Source organism: Tursiops truncatus, chromosome 7 (assembly GCF_011762595.2).
Source record: "Tursiops truncatus isolate mTurTru1 chromosome 7, mTurTru1.mat.Y, whole genome shotgun sequence".
Lineage (NCBI taxonomy): Eukaryota > Metazoa > Chordata > Mammalia > Artiodactyla > Delphinidae > Tursiops > Tursiops truncatus.
This window is the reverse complement of record NC_047040.1, coordinates 36,570,087-36,587,559: the sequence shown is the minus strand read 5'-3', so window position 1 is coordinate 36,587,559 and position 17,473 is coordinate 36,570,087. Positions and strand designations below refer to the sequence as shown.

At 37.0% G+C, this 17,473-nt stretch overlaps 1 pseudogene; it reads left to right on the top strand.

Moving 5' to 3' along the window:
• The first annotated feature begins 6,613 nt into the window (after positions 1-6,613).
• LOC141279224 (U4 spliceosomal RNA) lies at positions 6,614-6,690 on the top strand (annotated as a pseudogene).
• The last annotated feature ends 10,783 nt before the right edge of the window (positions 6,691-17,473 follow it).

Sequence of the window (17,473 nt, the reverse complement as noted above, 5' to 3'; positions counted from 1 at the left end):
TATCAATTTTGTTTATCTTCTTAAAGAACCAGCTTTTAGTTAGACCGATATTTGCTATCATTTCCTTCATTTCTTTTTCATACATTTTGATCTGATCTTTATGATTTCTTTCCTTCTGCTAACTTTGGGGATTTTTTGTTCTTCTTTCTCTAATTGTTTTAGGTGTAAGGTTAGGTTGTTTATCTGAGATATTCCTTTTTTCTTGGGATAGGATTGTATTGCTATAAACTTCCCTCTTAGAACTGCTTTTGCTGCATCCCATAGGTTTGGGGCCATCGTGTTTTCATTGTCATTTGTTTCTAGGTATTTTTTGATTTCCTCTTTGTTTTATTCAGTGATCTCTTGGTTTTTAAGTAGTGTATTGTTTAGCCTCCATGTGTTTGTATTTTTTACTGATTTTTTCCGGTAATTGATATCTAATCCCATAGTGTTTCGGTGAGAAAAGATACTTGATACAATTTCAGTTTTCTTAAATTTACCAAGGCCTGATTTGTGACCCAAGATATGGTCTATCCTGGAGAATGTTCCATTAGCACTTGAGAAGAAAGTGTATTCTGTTGTTTTTAGATGGAATGTCCTATAAATATCAATTAAGTCCATTGTGTTTAATGTATCATTTAAAGCTTGTGTTTCCTTATTTATTTTCATTTTGGGTCATCTGTCCATTGGTAAAAGTGGGGTGTTAAAGTCCCCTACTTTGATTGTATTACTGTCAATTTCCCCTTTTACGGCTGTTAGCATTTACCTTAGTATTGAGGTGCTCCTATGTTGGGTGCATAAATATTTACAGTTGTTATATCATCTTCTTGGATTGATCCCTTGATCATTATGTAGTGTCCTTCTTTGTCTCTTGTAGTAGTCTTTATTGTAAAGTCTATTTTGTCTGATATGAGAATTGCTACTCCAGCTTTCTTTTGATGTCCACTTGCATGGAATATCTTTTTCCATCCCCTCAGTTTCAGTCTGGTTGTGTCCCTAGGTCTGAAGTGGGTCTCTTGTAGACAACATATGTACAGGTCTTGTTTTTGTATCCATTCAGCCAGTCTATGTCTTTCAGTTGGAGCATGTAATCCATTTACATTTTAGGTAGTTATCGATATGTATGTTCCTATTACCATTGTCTTAATTGTTTTGGGTTTGTTATTGTCTTTTTCTTCTCTTGTGTTTCCTGCCTAGAGAAATTACTTTAGCATTTGTTGTAGAGCTGGTTTGGTGGTGCTGAATTCTCTTAGCTTTTGCTTGTCTGTAAAGGTTTTTATTTCTCTGTTGAATCTGAATGAGATCCTTGCTGGGTAGAGTAATCTTGGTTGTGGGATTTTCCCTTTCATCACTTTAAATATGTCCTGCCACTCCCTTCTGGCTTGCAGAGTTTCTGCTGAAAGATCAGCTGTTAACCTTGTGGGGATTCCCTTTTATGTTATTTGTTGTTTTTCCCTTGCTGCTTTTAATTTTTTTTCTTTGTATTTACCTTTTGGTAGTTTGATTAATATGTGTCTTCACATGCTTCTCCTTACATTTATCCTGTATTGGGCTCTCTGCGTTTCCTGGACTTCATTGACTATTTCCTTACCCATATTAGGGAAGTTTTCACCTATAATCTCTTTAAATATTTTCTCAGTCCCTTTTTTGTTCTCTTCTTCTTGTACCCCTATAATTCACATGTTGGTGCATTTAATGTTCTCCCAGAGGTCTCTGAGACTGTCCTCAATTCTTTTCATTCTTTATTCTGCTCTGCAGTAGTTATTTCCACTACTTTATCTTCCAAGTCACTTATCCATTTTTCTGCCTCAGTTATTCTGCTACTGATTCCTTCTAAAGAATTTTTAATTTCATTTATTGTGTTGTTCATCATTGCTTGTTTGCTCTTTAGTTCTTCTAGGTCCTTGTTAAACGTTTCTTGTAGTTTCTCCATTCTATTTCCAAGATTTTGGATCATCTTTACTATCAGTACTCTGAATTCTTTTTCAGGTAGTCTGCCTATTTCCTCTTCATTTGTTTGATGTGGTGGGTTTTTACCTTGCTTCTTCATCTGTTGTGTATTTCTATGTCTTCTCATTTTGCTTAACTTGCTGTGTTTGGGGTCTCCATTTCACGGACTGCAGGTTTGTAGTTCCCATTGTTTTTGGTGTCTGGTCCCAGTAGTAAAGTTGGTTCAGTCGGTTGTGTAGGCTTCCTGGTGGAGGGGACTAGTGCCTGTGTTCTGGTGGATGAGGCTGGATCTTGTCTTTCTTGTGGGCAGGACCACGTCTGGTGGTGTGTTTTGGGGTGTCTGTGAACTTATTATGATTTTAAGCAGCCTCTCTGCTAATGCGTGGGTTTGTGTTCCTGTCTTGCTAGTTGTTTCGCATAGGGTGTCCAGCACTGTAGCTTGCTGGTTGAGTGGAGCTGGGTCTTAGCATTGAGATGGTGATCTCTGGGAGAGTTTTTACCATTTGATATTACGTGGGGCCAGGAGATCTCTTGTGGACCAATGTCCTGAACTAGGCTCTCCCACCTCAGAGGCTCAGGCCTGACACCCGGCCACAGCACAAAGACCCTGTCAGCCACACGGCTCAGAAGAAAAGGAAGAAAAAAATGAAAGGATGTAAGTAAGAAAGAAAGAAAGAAATGAAAAAGTAAATAAAATAAAATCACTAAAAATAAAAAAGTAGGGCTTCCCTGGTGGTGCAGTGGTTGAGAGTCCGCCTGCCGATGCAGGGGACATGGGTTCGTGCCCCGGTCCAGGAAGATCCCACATGCCACGGAGCGGCTGGGCCCGTGAGCCATGGCCGTTGAGCCTGCGCGTCCAGAACCTGTGCTCCGCAATGGGAGAGGCCACATACCGCAAAAATAAATAAATAAATAAATAAATAAATAAATAAGTAATTAAGAAAGAAAGAAGTGAGCAATCACAGCAAAAAATAAATCCTTCAATAATAAGAAGCGCTAAAAACTATACTAAAAAACGAAGAAACCAAAAAAAAAAAAAAACCAATCAGAACCCTAGGATAAGTGGCAAAAGCAAAGCTATACAGACAAAATCACACAAAGAAGCATACACATAGACACTCACAAAATGAGAAAAAGAAAAAAAATATATATATATATATAATAAAAAAGGAAGAGAGCAACCAAATCTATAAACAAATCTACCAATGATAACAAGCGCTAAAAACTAAACTAAGATAAACATATAAATCTGAAACTAGTCAGTCACATACAGCAAACCCCAAGTCTACACTTGCTCCCAAATTCCACTCCCTCAATTTTGGTATAATTTGTTGTCTGTTCAGGTATTGCAGAGATGCAGGGTACATCAAGTTGATTGTAGAGATTTAATCCACTGCTCCTGAGGCTGCTGGGAGAAATTTCCTTTTCTCTTCTTTGTTCGCACAACTCCTTGGGTTCAGCTTTGGATTTGGCCCTGCCACTGAGTGTAGGTCACCTGAGGGCATCTTTTGGGAAGTCTGAGGTCTTCTGCCAGTGTTCAGTAGGTGCTGTGTAGGAGTTGTTCCACATGTAGATGTAGTTTTGATGTATTTGTGGGGAGGAAGGTGATCTTCACGTCTTAATCTTTCGCCATCTTGAAGGTGCCCCCAGCTTCAGTCTTCTTGAAAGTAGTGCCCTGTAAAATCTCAGTGATCACAGCAAGAGAAGAATCCTCTGAACTCTTCTCTCTGAAAAGGATGACACTGTGCCGTGTGTCAGTGAAGCATATGAGGAAGTCCATGGGTGGCATCAAAGTGTCCTTTGTGACTCAGGGGTCTATCTATCAAGGCAAACAGCCATCATGCACAGCACCGTCTTTTTCTGAAAACTCCTGCATCCAGGCTTCAAATGCAGAGCTCCGTCAGAAGGATTCTGAGTGCCCCCCAAATCCTGCCTGGCTTCAGCGCCAACTACCTCTCCAGAAGGGGGGTGCACTGGGGTCGACCCCTCCAGAAAATTGCGTGCAGGGACTGAGCCCTCCAAGGAGGGGGGAGTGCTGCAAATAAATTTCTCTATTGGCGTCTTACTGAATGTTTGATTAGAGATTCTAGACCAGTTAAAAAACATTTTACCTGAGCTATTCATTAAAATCTCCTGAGGAAACTTTATAAATTTTGATGCTCAGAACCTCCTCTTACCCTCACAAAATTGTGTGGGCAATTGCGGTGCTGGGGTCCGGGCAACACTATATTTTAAAAGCTCCTCAGCTAATTCCAAGTTACAGTAAAGGCTGAAAACAATTGTTCTAGCTTTTACCAATAATGTTTCACGTAAAAAGAGACTGACCCGAATCCTTTCTATATTAATGAGTTAAATGCTCCAAATTCAAGAGGGAAGATCTAGATGTCACTTTGTGAGCCTTAAGGTGGGTGCTGACTTTTAGGATGATTATTGAAAGAATTATTTAAAAGTTGGCAAGCAGCTGGGGGTGGGTAACTGTTTGTTCCAATTCCTGTGTCTTCATATGTTAAAAGGAATGAAACAGAATAGTTTCCTACTGTACTTCAAGGGAAAAACCAGGTTTTGACTAGAATGGGATTACAAGACACATCATGCCACGAAAAGAAAAATTTGATTTCATCCCTAAAAATTTCCCTGAGCAGGGGAAATGGTGTAAACGAGCCATCTGTGTTGTGATGTGAAACACATTCCCTGGTGGTGGCCCTTGCAGGGTGCCTGTATTATCTTCAAAAAAAGGAGGGTAAGCTGTGACAAAGTGAGAGAGTGGCATGGACATATATACACTACCAAACGTAAAATAGATAGCTAGTGGGAAGCAGCCGCATAGCACAGGGAGATCAGCTCGGTGCTTTGTGACCACCTAGAGGGGTGGGATAGGGAGGGTGGGAGGGAGGGAGACGCAAGAGGGAAGAGATATGAGAACATATGTATATGTATACCTGATTCACTTTGTTATAAAGCAGAAACTAGCACACCATTGTAAAGCAATTATACTCCAATAAAGATGCTAAAAAAAAAAAAAAAGGAGGGGAACTTGCTGTGGGACCAAAGGCAGTGGGAATTCTGATCAGCTTGTTTTCTAAATGTGCACAAAATCATTCCTGCAAGGAGATGCGATTTGCAAAAGTCAGGCAATGGATGAATTAGTATAAATCTAAGAATTAAATAAAATCCAGTATTGGCAAAGCAGAGCTTTGATGCTGCTCTACATAAACACAAAAATGAACTGTTAAATTTAGAAATGAACAGACTCAAATGCAGTTTGTCCTTTTTCTATGTATAGTATGAGTCCTTCTGATCACGCACTGTACGTTTGATGGAAGCATGGGGCTGTAGCAAATGGCCCCCAGGAACGGATCCAAATCAGAAGTTCAATTTGCTTTAAGCTCTTTAAAGTGTTCCAGGGGTGCAAAGAGGACTGAATTCCCCCAAATTCTTACATTATCTTTGAAAATATTGAAATATACAAAACGGGGTAGGGGAGGTGTGAAACTTGAGCAAGCACAAGTTTGTCTTATCAAAAACATTTTATTTTGTTTTTAATGAAAAACAAATTATTAATAAAAGTTTTAAAAATCATCATTTGTTCCATCTTCTGGACCTGCCATCATTCCTTGCTTTTTTTCTTTTTTCAGTCTCTAAGGTGTGGGCTGTCCCTGTGTCTTGGAGTTAGACAGGCCTGGGTATGAATCCCAGGTCCAGCTCCTATTAGCCCTGGATTTCAGGAGGCTGATTGACCTCATGGATCCACAGTTTTATCTTCAGTAAAATGGAAATAATGGCATTTCCTTCAGTAGTTAGTTGTAAGGATTACTTTGGTGGCAATGAAATCATGTCATACTTGTAAAATAGAATACTACTTAGTAATAAAAAGGGTACATGCAAAGCATGGATGAATGTCAAAAGTATTATGCTACGTGAAGGAAGTCAGACTCAAGAAGCTGTATACTATATGTGTTTGTTTATATTGCACTCTGGAAAAGGCAAGGCTGTAGGGACTGAAAAGAGTTCAGTGGGTGCCATGGGTTCAGGGTGGGGATGAGGGCTCACTGCAAAGAGACGGAGCTTTTGCGGGTGATGAAAATATCCTATGGTCGTGATGGTGGTGGTGGTTACATGACAGTTCATGGAACAGTATAACCAAAATGGATGAATGGTACCATATAAATCATGTCAGTAAACTTAACTACTACCCCCACCAAAGGTAGTGTGCTAAAAAAGTTAAAAGCAAAAGTAAAGGTTAAGAAACTTGTAAGGGCCTAGCATGATAGTCTATAAACATACTTTTGTCACCTCTTCTCTGTTTCACAGCCAAATAATTTAAATACAGAGTCTACCTTTTTTGTGTGTGTGTGGTACGCGGACCTCTCACTGTTGTGGCCTCTCCCGTTGCGGAGCACAGGCTCCGGACGCGCAGGCTCAGTGGCCATGGCTCACGGGCCCAGCCGCTCCGCAGCATGTGGGATCTTCCCTGGCCGGGGCACGAACCCATGTCCCCTGCATCGGCAGGCGGACTCTCAATGACTGCGCCACCAGGGAAGCCCCAGAGTCTACCTTTGAATGCAATTCTTTATTCTCTACTTTATCCTTTACTTTAAAATTTTTGCTCTTTCACAAAACACCAATGACTATTGTCAAATCCAGTGTTTTCTTAAGTCTCTCTAATGTTTTTAAAGTTTCTTACAGCTTTGTGCAGTGGCAGTATCGTAGCCAATGAGGTTTATCTGAGGCGCAATTATTCCCAATTAAAGTTTCTTACAGTGCCTCCTTCTTGCTACTGTTTGCTTTCTAGACTTTGAGGACCCAGGGTCTCTTCACAGGCTCTTTCCTTTTCTGCCCATAAATATATTAATTCCTCAAAGTTTTTATGCAGTCCATTTCTTTATAGTTTTTTGCATTCATACCTGCTTTTGTACTATTTCAACCATGAATGACTTCCAAAAAATGTCCAAGTACCTATTGTCCCAGAGTCCAAAATCAGATCCAAATTTTATTTATTGTTGAGTAGCCCTGATTCTAAAACCAATAAATTGTTTTCCAACTAAAAATGTCCCAGGATTATTTGTTAATTCAGTACTTCCTTAATGATTTTATGTGTCAACATTATAATTTACATGGTATCTTGTTATACTGTGTGTGTAAACATCTTGTTTCTAGAGTTTCCATTATGTTCCAATGATTTGTCGTTTCCTGAGCAAGTACCTCTGTGTTTCTCACTATGGTAATGTTATATTTTTATTTCTGACAATGCAAGTTTCCTTCATTACTTGTCTTTTTCCTTTCTTCTTCTTGGCTAATTTTGTCAGTGTATTCTTCCAGGTGAAAATTAGAATTATTTTATGATGTTTCCCATGAAGGGATTATGATTGCATTACTTATATAAATTATATGAGGGCAAATGACATCTTGACAATATCAAGTCTTTCCTTCCAGTAACATATTTATTTCTACATTTATTTGTCTTCTTCATGTCCTTCAGTAAAGTTGTGTACTTTTCTTCATGTAGGTTCTGTTCATTATTTGGCTAAATATTCTAATATTTTATGTGTTTTTCTGCTAGTATGACTAAAGTAACTCCTTGATACTTTTTGGCCTGATTTTTGCTGCTAAATAGAAGAGGAATTTCCCTTGTTGTTTCAGCAATATTTTAGTTTATTCTCTTAGCTTTTCTAATTATTCAGTCATTTCATTTTAAATATTAATAATTTTATCCATTTCCAAGAAATTTGTCTCATTCATTTTTCTAGTCTTATTGATTTGATCAAAACTTCCAAAACTACGTTAAATTGTAGTGGTGCTAGAAATTGACTTTGTCTTAGACCGATTTTTAATGATAATGCTTCTAGTATTACCCCATTGACCAAACAACTGTAAGTTTGAGATTTTAAAAAATCTTGTTAAACAATTATTTATCTATCAGGTGTATATGATTTTTTTTCCTAATGAGGTATGATTTTTTTCCTGAATACGTGTATTTGAAATTTTTGAGATACATATTCTCGTTTCCCCCCCTTTCCTATGGTAAAATAAAGATTTATGAAGTGTATGAGGTAGGAGCGAGGGGGAATATGTGGTCTCACTGATACATTATTTATTATTTAAGTCCCCTGAGCTCCTAATATTATGTAAGGGTATAAATGTCACCAGAATGCAAAGATATTCACTAATAATTGAACACTTTTAGATTTAGTCCCTTTCTCATGAGCTTATCTCATTGTAATATTAATTTTATATGTTATATTGACTTTAGACACTAAATATTAAACAATCCAAATCAATTGTAAAGCAAAATAGCAAATGTTATAAAAATACATATGATTTCATGAAATTGAAAAAAAAATGTTGAACAACTGCTAGGATCATGCTCAAATCCACTGAAACAAAAGGTTCTGAGAGATTTAAACCAGTACAGTGTGTAAAGAAGGAAACATCAAAAAGGTTGACAACATTAAATGCATTTGAGAGAGAATGCTTTGACTCTCAGTGGATCAAAAGTTCCTTGGAAAATGAATGGAGTCCTCTAGAAATTTTGCCAGAAGGACTTTTCTATGATAATTATGAAAATGTGGTCATATAATTTTATTTGAGAAATACTTTAAAAAATTCTTAACATTTAATTTATTTTTATTTTAGTATGAAATTAGCTCATAACTTCAATTCCAAGCTGTATTTTGTTAGATGTAAGCAAATACATTTCAAAAATTTGTTTTAGATAAAATCCCAATAAAAGTTTTTATCTTTTGAAACTACCTACTATGTATGTATGCTTTCTATTTTAACTGAATTAACTTCTAAAGATCATCTCCTATTATCCTGAGATAATGAAGACCCCCCCCCCCAGACACTAATTTATTTCTAATACTGAAGCATTTTTATGCTACTGGAATGAAACTTACTTGTCCTTGGAATATTATTCTCTTAACAGTCCTTAGGATACTCGTTGCTAGAATTTTATTTTTAAATTATTTTAGTTGCTATGACATGTATTACTTTTAGAATTGGAAAAAAATTAAGAAGGCATTTTAAAAGATTTGCTAGTATAGAATAATTAGTATAGAATATACTAGAATAATATTATATGTTCTAGTATATATTATATATTCTAGTATAGAATGTATAGAACAGGTTTCTTTACTTACAAATGAAACTGGTCTGTAGTTTTTTTTTATATGGTATTCTTGTCAGGTTTTGATACACGATTGTACTGACTGTCAATTAAGAGGCTTGCAACTTTTGCAATAATTAAACAGTACAGAAATTTTTTGTATAAAAATAACTAGAATTGTTACATTGTATTTAGTAGTAATTTTTTGATAATTGTACATTTTTCTACAATTATTAGATTATTTCAAAATCTGCTTTCGTTAAATAAGTATTAGAAATTCCTATTATTAAAGTATTAAGCTTTATGGTTATATAGCCATAATAGATTTACAAAAATACCTGTCAATAGTAAACTCTCTTGTGGCAAATTTTGCGTAATTGTGCTTTCTCTAATTTTTTAATGGCTAAACATAACAACATTTTGTTTCTTTTTGCTCATATAAACCCTGAATGCATTAAGTGTACGATTTATATATTTTCTATTTTATTCAAAAATATTACATAGCTTTTTAAAAAATACCTTTTAGCATTTGCATTTAGAATTCTGTTAGATTTACAATTATTCTAATTTATTTCTCTGTTTAATTGGCTTCAGAGTCTATGGAATCTTTCAAGAATACTATGTTATCGAACGTTTGATTTTCATTACCTCTAAGTCTGTTGAATAGATCTTCAATTTTTTTTTCAAAAAGAGGATATGAGTATTAAATTTCTCAAGCCTTTATATTATCTAAGATTGCCTTTATTTTGCCTTCACAGATTAAATACTGACTTTTAATTCAGAATAAGTACAAATGCAAAGATAGCTGACAGTATTGGAGAGAATTTTTTAAGTAAACATTTCAGAAATACTTCACTATCAAGTACAAATAGACAACACAGAAAGTACAGGGGAAATGGAGATTGGCAAGGAGAAAAACAGAAAACCATCAAACAAAAAAGAAGACAAGTATTCAAGAGGGAAAATAAGAGAGAGGCAAAGTAAGGACAATCCAACACATCTATGAAAATAGCCCACAAAGAAAAAAAGAAAAGCTACAGAAAAGAACAAATACTAAAGACTATCATTCAAGAAAATTTCCTGAGAGAAGACAAACCTACTTACTGAAAGGACAGCCTGAAAAATTGACCCAATATTGTCAACACCAAGGAATATTCCAATATAACTATTGTATTTTAATAACAAAGGGTGACAGAGCTTTGGCTATCAAGTTAAAAAGACAAAGGAAAGAAAGATTGATCTCAGATTTTGTGACAAAACATTTTATGCTAAGAAAAATGCAAGCCAAAGATTTTATACACAGCCAAAATGACCTTCAAGAATAAAATTCACAGTTATGAACACATAAGAATTTAGAGGAGATTGTTCCCAACGGCTCTGCCTGAAAACTATACAAACAAAAATTTCACATACACTAAGAAACTATTGGAGAAGCTTCTGCATAAGAGTTATTGGTAAGGTATTAAAGCAGAGAATCAAGGGGTCCTTAATTACAACATTCTCAACATGAACCTTAACTGGGAAAAGGTGTTTGGTATTTTGGAGGAAGCTAAAGAGCAATTCAATTTAGAAGATTATTTCCATAGATAACGCTGGAGCAAGTCTTCCTGACCATTGCTAAACTACAGAACCCTGAAGATAATGATTAAGAAAAGATGGACCCCTCCCCCGAACCATAAAGCAACATGAGATATTGAATCACCTTTCCAGATTCATAGGCAGATGAGCAGACAAGTAGGATGATCCTTGTTGAACTGCAAGATGGAAAGAGTCCCTTAAGGCGCTCTATTTGGGGACGCTCAAGGTTTTTTATCCTCAATTGGATATTGTGAGTAACAAAGTATTTTCTTTTAAATAATAAATACAAACGTATAACGTAGTTCCTTTAGGTCACTTTTTCCCTCTCAAAACTCTGTTTTCTTCCATTTAGTGTTACAGAAGTCCAAAAATAGCCTGATTTTTATTTACGTTGTAGAGAAACATTTTTTGTTTTGTTTTGCTTTGCTTTGCTCTTGTCTTCTTCCTGGATGCTTGTATCTTAAACTTCATTCTTTAAAAAACAACAACAATAGCAACAACACAATACTAATTTGATCTATCTTGCAGTGTAGTTATCTGTCTTTTGAGGAAATATTTCAAAAAGAATGGAGAGGGCAGGACACTCTTTGTCTATTAAAACACATATTCTTGTTTCCATTTGTTCTTTGCTCTGTAAATTGGCTTGTGTGAGTCAAGATTTCTGTCATCCCTTTTCATCATTCAGTCCTTTCCTTTGTGTTCTCTCTGAGTCTACACCAGCCTTTCCTTTGTGTCCTCTCTGAGTCTACACCAGGGCCACTGAGAGTTCTGACTGGAAGAGAGAGAAAGCTTCCTCTGCCCTATAGTCTGAAATGGCTATAAATTCCTGGACTCCAGACCCAACTAACTCTCTAACAATTCTTCTGTTTTCTGGTCATTTCTCTCTTTCATGTTTCCCTTGATGTACTTTCCCAGTGATGACCTGGCCTCCCAGTTCCCACAAAATTCAATCAAATTTCTGACTTACATACCACACCGTGACTTACATCTGCCCTCAACTCTGCTTCTTCCCATCTTTACGACCGAGGAGTTCTCCATCTTCCCAGATGAAGATGCTCCTTCATCCCCTCTCACTCTATATAGTCTTCCTGTCTGATCTCAGACAGCACATTACCCTTATTTACAGCCCATGTGTTGGCGACTATGGAATTTAGAGCCCCTGCCTGGCCATCTCTCCAGACTTCAGATTCTTATCTCCAAATACCTTTTAGACATTTCCACTGAAACATGTCACAGAAAATTCCAATTCAGTATGTCATGAATTTAACTCAGCATCCCCTCACCACTCATCTGATCTATATTTGTTCTCTCTCAGAGTAGATGGCATCTTCATCACTAAGTAACCCAAGCCAGACAAGCCTAGGTTGTCCTTGACTCATTTGTCTTCCTCATCATGCATATCAGATAATTGCCAAATATTTTTGTTTTCACTTCCTAATTTTAAATAAATTCCATCTACTTCTCTCCATGTTGGTATTCTTTAGACATAATTTCAGGCCATTATCATTCCTGATGATGACAGTTTCCTCTTATTTGGTCTCTTTGTTTCCATCTTACCTGCCTCTAGATAATTCTCCATACTGCCACAGAACAATGGTTTCAAGCCCCAAAATGATCATGCTACTTTCCTAAACAAGTATTTATGGCTTTATAGTGAGCTCAAGATAAAGTTTTTCCTCCTTAATGTGTCTCACAAGACTTCTCAACCCGACATGCCCAGTCACCTCACCAGCTCCATCACTATTTACTCACACTCTACTCTGTGTAGCCTGTGCTCCAGCCAGACCCCTTGTTTTCCTCCACCCAATCATTATCTTCTTATGCATCTATTCCTCTTTTGCCGTTTACCAAGTTAACCCCTACTTATTCATTAGGTTTCAGTTTAGATGTTACTTTACCTAAAACCTCATTTCTGACCAAGTCTTCAAACCTACCCAATTTGGATTAAGTGTTCTTTCTGTGTGTCTCTGTAGCAGTCTATAAAATTTTATAAAATTTATTACATGATATTATAAATGTCTGCTTATTTGGCCATATCTCCACCTAGACTGAACCTTCATGGGGGCAGGAATTATGTATGTAATTTTTGATTGAATCTTCCTGAGACTAACAATGCCTGGATACACTAGGCATGTAATAAATATTTATTGAATGAATTAACCTAACTATAAACTATTTTCCTATTTTTCAAACAGTGTCAGGGAGAGGGTCACAGGGTGTGTGATCAGCTCATGCACAATTCTCTGCTTGGTTGATGGTGAGGTAACAGAGTGAGGTTTAGGGAATCTCAGTCATCAACCTTTTGGTTCCAACTGGTCTGGGGTCTACTTGCTGGTGGTCGGCATGCAGTTAACTTCTTCCACCTGGTGGAGGTTTTAATATTTGCAAAACAACTTAAGGATATGGTTCAGGATATTATCTATAGCCCTTGAGGAGGAACCAAAGGTCCTTGATGTTGTTTTATGGCTAAACAGTTATTGTTTTGTCTTGCTTGACTGTTCTCCTTTGTTTCTTCATTTCCTCACATCTCTGATTAAATTTGCTCTTTGGAACTTGGGGAAGGCCTAGGAGGCTAAAGCTTTTCTACAAACAAGAGGTGAGGGACACAGCAGGGAGGGTAGGGAGGGTGTCTGTCCCTGGGAAGCTCCCCACAGGATCCTGCTCGGTTTTACTTATAGAATACTAAAAAGGCCAATTAAGACTATGGTAAATTGCAACAGAAAGAATAAAATACCTAGGAATGAACCTACCAAAGGGGACAAAAGACCTGTATGCAGAAAACTATAAGACACTAATGAAAGAAATTAAAGACCATACAAACAGATGGAGAGATATACCATGTTCTTGGATAGGAAGAATCAACATTGTGAAAATGACTATACTACCCAAAGCAATCTACAGATTCAAGGCAATCCCTATCAAACTACCAATGGCATTTTTCACAGAACTAGAACAACAAATTTCACAATTTGTATGGAAACACAAAAGAGCCCAAATAGCAAAAGCAATCTTGAGAAAGAAAAACGGAGCTGGAGGAATCAGGCTCCTGGACTTCAGGCTATACTACAATGCTACAGTAATCAAGACAGTATGGTACTGTCACAAAAATAGAAATACAGATCAATGGAACGAGATAGAAAGCCCAGAGATGAACCCATGCACATATGGTCACCTTATCTTTGATAAAGGAGGCAAGAATATAAAATAGAGAAAAGACAGTCTCTTCAATGAGTGGTGCTGGGAAAACTGGACAGCTATGTGTAAAAGAAGGAAATTAGAACACTTCCTAACACCATAGACAAAAATAAACTCAAAATGGATTAAAGACCTAAATGTAAGGCCAGACATTATAAAACTCTTAAGAGGAAAGCATAGGCAGAACACTCTATGACATAAATCACAGTAAGATCCTTTTTGACCCACCTCCTAGAGAAATGGAAATAAAAACAAAAATAAACAAATGGGACAAAATGAAACTTAAAGCAAAGGAAGCCATAAACAGTGTGAAAAGACAACCCTCAGAATGGGAGAAAATATTTGAAAATGAAGCAACTGACAAAGGATTAATCTCCAAAATATACAAGCAGCTCATGCAGCTCAATATCAAAAAAAAAAAAAAAAAAAAACCAATCCAATCCAAAAATGGTCAGAGGACCTAAATAGACATTTCTCCAAAGAAGATATATGGATTACCAACAAACACATGAAAGGATGCTCAACATCACTAATCATTAGAGCAATGAAAATCAAAACTACAATGAGGTATCACCTCACACTGGTCAGAATGGCCATCATCAAAAAATCTACAAACAATAAATGCTGGAGAGGGTGAGGAGTAAAGGGAACCCTCTTGCACTGTTGGTGGGAATGTAAATTGATACAGCCACTATGGAGAACAGTATGGAGCTTCCTTCAAAAACTAAAAATAGAATTACCATATGATCCAGCAATCCCACTACTGGGCATATACTCTGAGAAAACTGTAATTCAAAAAAAGTCATGTACCACAATGTTCATTGCAGCTCTATTTACAATAGCCAGGACATGGAAGCAACCTAAGTATCCATTGACAGATGAATGGATAAAGAAGATGTGGCACATGTATACAATGGAATATTACTCAGCCATAAAAAGAGCTGAAATTGAGTTATTTGCAGTGAAGTGGATGGATCTAGAGACTGTCATACAGAGTGAAGCAAGTCAGAAAGAGAAAAACAAAAACCGTATGCTAACACATAGATATGGAATCTAAAAAAAAAAAAAAAAGTGGTTCTGAAGAACCTAGGGACAGGACAGGAATAAAGATGCAGCTATAGAGAATGGGCTTGAGGACACGGGAGGGGGAAGGGTAAGCTAGGACAAACTGAGAGAGTGGCATGGACATATATACATTACTGAATGTAAAATAGATAGCTAGTGGGAAGCAGCCACATAGCACAGGGAGATCAGCTTGGTGCTTTGTGTCCACCTAGAGGGGTGGGATAGGGAGGGTGGGAGGGAGACGCAAGAGGGAAGAGAAATGGGAATATATGTATATGTATAGCTGATTCACTTTGTTATACAGCAGAAACTAACACACCATTGTAAAGCAATTATACTCCAATAAAGATGTTAAAAATAAAAATAGACTCTGGTAAGTTGTCAGATGAACAATCACTCTGCCAAGTTGGAATGCTGTCTTATAAGGTTCTATGTACCCTCTGAACTAATGTATATTCTGAACCAATATATGTTGCTGTTTCTTTCCAATCTCCAAAGGAATGGCAGTGGTGTGGCACCTTTGGTAATTAAAACTATTTATCCATTGGCAAAATGTTGTGTCTCTGCTTTATAATTCTGGACTCTGCTTTTTTAGAGGTTTTATCATCTGAAGGAGAAATGTTTTCATCAAGAGATATATAAGAATGGTTTTGTTGAATTAGAAGTGAATACTTCTACTTAGTCTTTTTGACATCTTCATGTCAGGAGAAATAGGAAGGAGAGAGATTCTAAAAACAGGCAAACAAACAAAACCAACTATCACAAAACAGGTTATCTCATACAATACTTCTTTGTACAACTAGATCCAGTTGTTACATTCAGTGGAACCCCATGTGAATAGAAACATCAAGGTACAGATTCCTGAAAAGTAAATATTTAGGTTATGTCACTGACTAAAGAACCCCAACTGGCTGAGGCATAGGTTGAGATAAGTTGGAAAGGAGGAAAGTCATATACTGTAGATATTGTCATGACCAGCTAGTAAAACAAGTACTATAACTTTTTCCTGCTTTTCCATTCATGCTGTGTTATGTATATAGTTTAACTATTTTTCCGTTTCATTCTTCCTATCTCCCACTATTGAATTTCAAGGGTGTGGTGATAGATAACTCTAAAATGTAATGCATAGGTACCAGAATATCCATTCAGGACTGTGACAAAACTAGAGGAAGAATGGACATCATTCCAAAGTCCCATGCTTGAGCCAGAGGCATTATATGATGAAATTTTGGGTTGTCCTCCCTTGAAGAGGAGGTGTGTGTGTGTATTGATTCTATGAAAGATCAATTGCATTGTAATTTTTTGAACTATAAGTTTAAAAAAGGTATAGATGAATACTGGAGACTTAATGGGGTGGAGCTTAGTGGCGTTTGTTCAGCTTTGGCAACCCAAAAACTAAGTACATTTCCCTTTTGAGGAAATTTCAGAATCAGTGGGAGGGAAAGCTCCACATTCCTTTTTGGAAAGCGAAGTAAGACAGTTGTTTTTGTTTTTTTCGAGCAAAGGCATGGATTTGACCTAAACGTATCCAATCCAGGGGCCATAGTGACAGAGAAGTTAAGGGACCTGTAGCATGGCAGGGGGGTCTACCTGTAGTGCCAGTGATGTCACTAGTGAGTGGTTCAGTGGTTGCAATTCCAGTTGTATCATCCCAACTAGACAGTGTCTGTGGTTGGGTTGACTGGATTCTTGCTGCCTGGTCTCCCTGATTCTCCAGTTTTCTTAGCCTAGTTCTCCAATCTTCTTATTGACTCAGGAAACTCCCTGACATCTTTCCAATGAATTATTTTTTTCTGCATAAGTAAGCCAGAGTTAATATCTACTGTTTGCAACTGAGAATCCAGATTGGTACTGGTACTAAACCTAGGGCCTAAAGAGCAGTACAAAAGGGTTCAAGCTTGAGCAAGTTGGCCCACAGGAGCAAACGACTATGAACATAGGTTCCGTGTTTGTAGCCCGAGTGCCTGACGTGGCAATGCCTGTTACCTCGGGGCTTCCCCATTCGGTTACATTATTGATAAAGGAATGTTTTAGTTCTCTTATCATGAGTTCTTTCCAAAGCCTTGCTTTCCTTAACTCTTCTTTGCAAAAATGAACATGAGTTTTACCTTTGTGAAGAAGCTGTGCTTATAAACCTGAATTGCATAAGAAGGCCCACTCGATGAAAGAACTTATGAGGTGGTTATAACAATGACTTTCCCAAAGAGCAGGCTTGATTTATTGATTCTGTAAAAGCAAAATCTGGTAAATAACTACACAATCAAGCAATTCATCTCCCATAACTATGAGACCCTAAACAAAGCAGGGGGGTAGTGTTTTGTAGATAATTTGAATTTTCATCTAGAGCAAAGCATAACCTGTCTGTTGTGAAAATATGCAGCAAACTTCCAGAAGAGAGGAAGTGAGGGGCAATTTCCTATTCATAGTTTTATTCGCTCTAGAGATAGACATGTGAAAGTCTGCAAGCTGAGTTTTTATAGATAATACAAAAAATCCTCATGCAATTTTAATAGCTGTAATTAGCCACTTTGAAAACTTTCTTTCATGTTTCAATTCGTTAAAGGGACAGATTTTCAAAGTAGTAAAATATTTTTTAATCTC